Source organism: Maylandia zebra, linkage group LG9, assembly GCF_041146795.1.
Source record: "Maylandia zebra isolate NMK-2024a linkage group LG9, Mzebra_GT3a, whole genome shotgun sequence".
In the NCBI taxonomy this organism is placed as follows: Eukaryota; Metazoa; Chordata; class Actinopteri; order Cichliformes; family Cichlidae; genus Maylandia; species Maylandia zebra.
In genome coordinates, this window is record NC_135175.1 from 20,052,950 (window position 1) to 20,058,949 (window position 6,000).

Genomic DNA, 6,000 nt, shown 5'->3' on the forward strand with positions numbered 1-6,000 from the left:
GTTTATCTGATAGCCAGATCACCTGATCGATAGAGAACAACCACTGAGGGTTTATTTAAGCCTGCCGATCATTAATGTGGGGCCTGCAGTGCAGAGACGGAGCAGGGATGGAAACCTGTTGGAAGAGCTCAGCAGCACAAACAAGGCCAGCACCAGATGTGTGTGTGTGTGAGGCTGTTGTCGGAGTTTCTGTAAGCAAGATCGAGAGTTGCGAGCTTGATTTCTCACTCTGGTTGATGGAGCGAGGGCCGGGAGCTCATCTCATCTTAAGCAGCAGTCGCCCTCGCTGTATTGATCCCCATATAATCATTGACGGAGCAATCTCTAAATGACTGGCATGGGATTCAATTAAAGGCTCAGCCCACTGATGATTTCTTTTTCTCATCCACCTTGCATGACACCACCTCCCTCAGTGCCTCAATAGAAACACCGTACCTCCTCAATTAATGGGTAACTAATAAATGAAATAAATGACCACTTGTTTCTCAGTGACAAAAGACCTGTGATGAGAGTGGCCGGCCTCTAAACACAGAGGCACGGGGCAGCACACTCCAGTGTTTGCATTAAGATGTCGTATAAAAGTTTGGCCCATTGTGGGCCATGCTTCCTGGCCCATGGCGGGGCTTACTGTCACAGGGCTAATTGTGCCTCTGCTTAGTCCCTTTGTGGCAAAGCACACTTCTCTTGTGTGTGGGGCGAAAGAAAGACAGCCTTTTGGAGCTTTTGGAGGGGTCTAGGGGGGTGGCGGTTCAGGGCATGAGGAGGAGGGTGAGCACCGGCAGTAATGAAGGAGCAGGCACGTATGGCCAACAATGAGATCCATGGGATTATGGTACAGACAAAGACAGTGTTGCGGCAATTACAGTGCAAACACCGCTGTATTGTGTTTATGTGTGTATGTGTGCGTGCATGTGGGTCCACAGAAGTGAGGGCATTGCTCTGTTAGCAGCTGTGTCTCAAGAACCTGATCGCTGTAAGAAGAAGAGGTGTGTGTGTGTGTGTGTGTGTGTGGCCTGCAGAATGATTAAAATCAGAGAGGAAATAAAGGGAAAGAAACCTGCAGCTTGTGTATTTTTGTTTGTTTAGGGTTTTTTGCACCAATAATGAATAAATATATAAAAAAATGGCAGTGATGTCATACATTTCAGTCTTCATCAGCAAATCTCTCAAAAAGACAGAAATTAACAGTGTGCAAATTTATTTCTCACGAGTGAAAAATACCTAAAATTCTTAGTAAATACGTAGTAAATAAAAAAAACTGACTTTTCTTCTTTTACTGGACGAGGACAATGAGAAAAGAAGACTCATCGTTTAAAGTGTTTGTTTTAGTATTCCCAAACTACATTTACAGTTATATTATTTTAAATAAGTGTGTATTGTATTGTTTTAAAATCAGCTAAAAGTCTACACAGCACAATGAGAAAAACAAAAGACCTGTTTGAATTTAAAAATATCCCTTTGAATGTGCACACAAAACTACTCATTTGTCCTTTTTTTGTGATGATCTCATCTCATTCACTCATTTCCTTAACCGCTTATCCAAAGCCTCAGAATCACAAACTCTAAACTACTAAACTGACCTATTTTTATTACACTATCAGTGCTAAGTGTCTTTTTGTAGATGCATGCACAAAGCAGTGCTTACTGTTTTCTCACACTGTAACACGAAGCACACTTGCAATCTAAGATGTGCATTGATCTTAGCTCACCAAATGCATCTTGGGAACTGTTACCAAAACTTGTCAAACTAAGGCCTTTTGGTCCAGCCTGTCATTTTCATTGAAATACTACCATTTCCTTCATTAATGAAGCTCAGGCTTATTATCAGGAGTGGCCCATTTACAGTATGGCTAGAAGGTAATTAGTGGGATGAGCTGGGCAGAAGGATCCTCTTCAAGGGTTAAGAATCCACACACTCAAGTACCCCTGGCTTCTGAAGACCAGTGGAGCTGGTGTGCTTCTGGGTGGCTTGATAACAAAAGGAAAGAGCTTCCCTTTTAGAAGCACCCGCGCTAGCACCAACTCAGTTCAGAGGCTTTGGTTTATTTCAGTCACAAAGTCATATTCAAAATATTTTATTTTCTTCAGGAATCATGCTTCCTATTCAAAATGAAAACATGCAAGAGAAATAACCAGTTTAGCATTTGTCTTGCTAACTTGCTAGCAGGCAGGTAGAGCCCACACATACACACCTTCCTTTCCACTGACAGATAAGACAGAACCTCTGTTTGAGTGGCTGATGGTGATTACCTGTGCCTGAGGGCCTGAAACACTCACACATACTACAGATAGCAGCTTAATCCTCAATTATTCCATTCATATGGAGGTAATTGTCTCCCATGAATATGAAATGTTTGGCAGTCTCTCCTTTAACACTGTGAGAGCTCTGTTGATGCTCCTGGTGGAGAACAAAGCCCTCAAGGTATGTCCCATTTCCATATGGGGGAATTGAGGAAAGCTTGAAACATCCCACTGTTTACAGTAAACTCCTGGTCCCTTCAGAGGATCTGGAAAAGCTGGCACTCATACCAGCAGCTTACTCTTTAACCTTCACCCGCCAGCTGCTCTTCATTTAACTCCCCGAGCTGAGATCATTTCTCCGCATGCACTGCGCAGAGTTATTTTAAATTTTGATATACGATAATCGACTATAACATTTCATTTGAGTTCCTGATGCATTCAGATTTATGATTAGAGATTTCATTTATTATTTACCAGCACTTGCTGTTAATGTAGGCTGTTAATGCAACAGCTTGACCTATGTGTAGCGCAGTCGTGTCTTTATTTTATTTATGCTTATTGAACTGTATGATGCTTTGTTTATATATTCTACATAATGATTTCAAGTATCTGTTTTTAACTCTTACACTGTTACAGCAATCTATAATCACATTAGATTAGTTCTAAGCTCTGAGATGTTTTCCAATGCCGCCCTCAGCAGGAGATGGTTCTCGGCCATCACTGCGTAATTAACTTTGCTAATCAAACCTGTATTCTATCAGTGTTAAAGATCCCTACAGGGAAAGGAGCTGTTGTGCTCTTTTCTTAACAAGGCACATATTTGTTAATGTCCTCCTGATTTATTGGGAAAGGGACATTCAGTGAGCCTTTGTCATGGAGAGACCTCTATACAAGAGCTCTCATTGGGTGAGCAGGACTACCAATCAGGCTTTTGGCGGTCAGAGTTTTTTGGAGGATGGGCTGGGGAAAGCGGGGTGAGGACTTTAGCATAAGCATGGGCTCAATCTGCTAGGACTGCTCTGCACAGTAAGGGGCCCTCCACAGGCTTGTACCAGGGGTCTTTATTTCAGGGTTCTTGCACTTTTTCCCCCCTTTTTAAAAAAACCCCACAGCAACTACATCAACCTTCTGTCCTGACCTGCTTGACTCATTCATATGTATCAGTTGCTCTCTGGGCTGCGAAGTTTCCAGATGCATGCCTGCGTGAATAGGTGAACTAATTTGGGAAGTAGTCCTAAGACACAGACAGGGGATCCTGTCCACAACACAAGAATGTAGACTTAGAAAAGCAGCACAAAGAGAAGAGCTAATTTACAAGGATGCCGTTCTTGCAAGCAGAAGATGGTGAAACAGTACCACAGAGGGTTATAGTTCAAGCACAGAGTTCTCCTAAATCTTGTGCTGCTGTAAAGCCATTAGCTGATGAAGCCATGCAACAGTCAGCAGAAACTGAATTATATCTTTTCAAACAGTGACGCAAAAACAGCAAAAGACCTAAAAAAGATGCATTGTTATTATAAAGATTAAGTAGTATTTCTTATAAAGAAAGTATCACATTTGCTCAGTGGTCCAGGAATTCATAGTAACACCCCTGACTTCCAGTTACAGATGCACACACCTCCGTGTCTACCATTATTAGATTTTTCCCGTATGCCACTCGGTGGACATGATGCTCAAGGCTGCACATACAGGAAAAAGTGTGGATTTGAATAGTGGGGGATGGGCATGTACAGTATATATATATATATGTGTGTATATATATGCATGCACAAACATGCCAGTGTGTGTGCCGTTCCCTGTAACAGGCAGACACTGTGAGCTAAGAAACAGACAGCGCTTCATTAGTGATTCCTGTAATGTCAATAAAGTTGGGATGGTTAACAGGAAGAGTGTGGGATGGGGCAGGGGGAGACCGACCCAAGGCCATGGGATGTGTTGGACCAGGCTGATGACGGTGGTGAGCCCATCACTCATCAGCTGACAGAGAGAGATCTCACTGTCACAGTAAATATGCAGGAAGCACTCTGAGTATTGTAAAGACTGTGTACAATCGACCAGTGGACAACGAAAAGCTTAAATCCCCCAAATCAAAGGCCTACCGAGTATTTGTTTTTAATGTGATGTTTGAGAGAACACATTTTCCCTTCTTAACATCCAGATGTTGGTAATTACTATACAATATTTTCTGAAACATTTCACACTTTAATTCAACCCTATCAGAGCAAAGTTCTTTTGGTAATTCTCAGCATCCCAGTTTAGCTGTCCATTGCACATATTATAATTATTATAAGAAAATGTGTAAATGTAATATTTCCAGGTTCAGTACGAACAATTAAACACATAATGAAGTCATACTGTATTTATTTAATTAGAAAAATAGTAGAAATATCCTAACTTTGAGGGCACATGAGACAACATATCTCTTTAAGGACTAAGGATCTCAGAGATTTTGGTCCATGTTGACACGGTAGTGTCACACAATATCACACAGTTGCTGTGGATTTGTTGACTGCACAGCCTTGATGTGACTTTCCCGTTTCATCACATCCCAAAGATGCTCTGTTGGATGTATATCTAGTGCCCGTAGAGGCCATGTTTAAGAAACCAGCCTGAGATCATTTGAACTTTGTGACATGGCATGCTATCCTGCTGGAAGTAGCAAATAGAATATGACTACACTGTGTTCACAAAGGGCTTTATATTGTCAGCAGCAATGCTCCGGTAGACTGTGGTGTTTAAAGAATGATCAGTCGGTACTGAGGGGCCAAAGTGTGTCAAGAAAATATCCAACCCATACCATCTGGATGTTGCATCAGGAATTGAGAGTCATCAAATCAGGGAATGTTTTCCAGTCTTCAGTTGGAATGATTCGTGTGAACTGTGGCCTCAGGTTCCTGTTCTTGGCTGACAGGAGTAACACCTGATGTAGCTACTCTTCTGCTGCTGTAGCCCATCTGCCTCAAGGTTCGACGTGTTGTCTATTCCTGTGCAAACGTTGCTTGTAAAATGTTATTATTTGAATTACTGTAGACATCCAGTCAGCTTAAACATCCTCTGACCTCTGGTATCATCACACTTATTTTCACCTTAGTGGTGGTCGTCCAGAATAATCCCAGTAGATAAGACAGTCAGATACTCAACCTGGTACCTGCCTGACACCAACAATGTCTCTGTTAACAAGCAGTCCAACAGGTGTACCTAATGAAGTGAGTGTACAGTTAGGTTTTTGTTCATCTGTTAGTTTGTTTTTTAGGAAATTCGCTGTTTTCAGGATTGTTATTGTAAAACAACTTCCACCATTCCCATTAATAACTGAATATATGCATTTAATAAAACCAATGAAATATTTTAGAAAATGTAAAACGCATTCAGCCCTGCAACAGGATTGCAGCCCCATTATATCAGGAGTTCTGATGAGCCTGGAAATCTTTGCACTATTGACATTATTGACTCTAGCAGCTATCAGTACACCACATGGCATCATTCAGTTGAGACATTCGTGGGACATTTGTGAAAAACTAAGATTGCCAGAGTCCATATATAGATACAAATAACAGAAAATCACTGAAAATGAATCAGAAGCATATCTGCTGTTCACGTGATTTAGATGCTACCAGAAAGATCAAACCACTAATTTATGGTGGGGGTGGGAAGTGTTTGTATTGCAAGGTTGTGTAACACATGTGGGTAAATGTTTCAATTTCTCTGGAAATCATTGTGTACTTTTAGAGAACTTTGAAAAATGAATGAATGAATGAA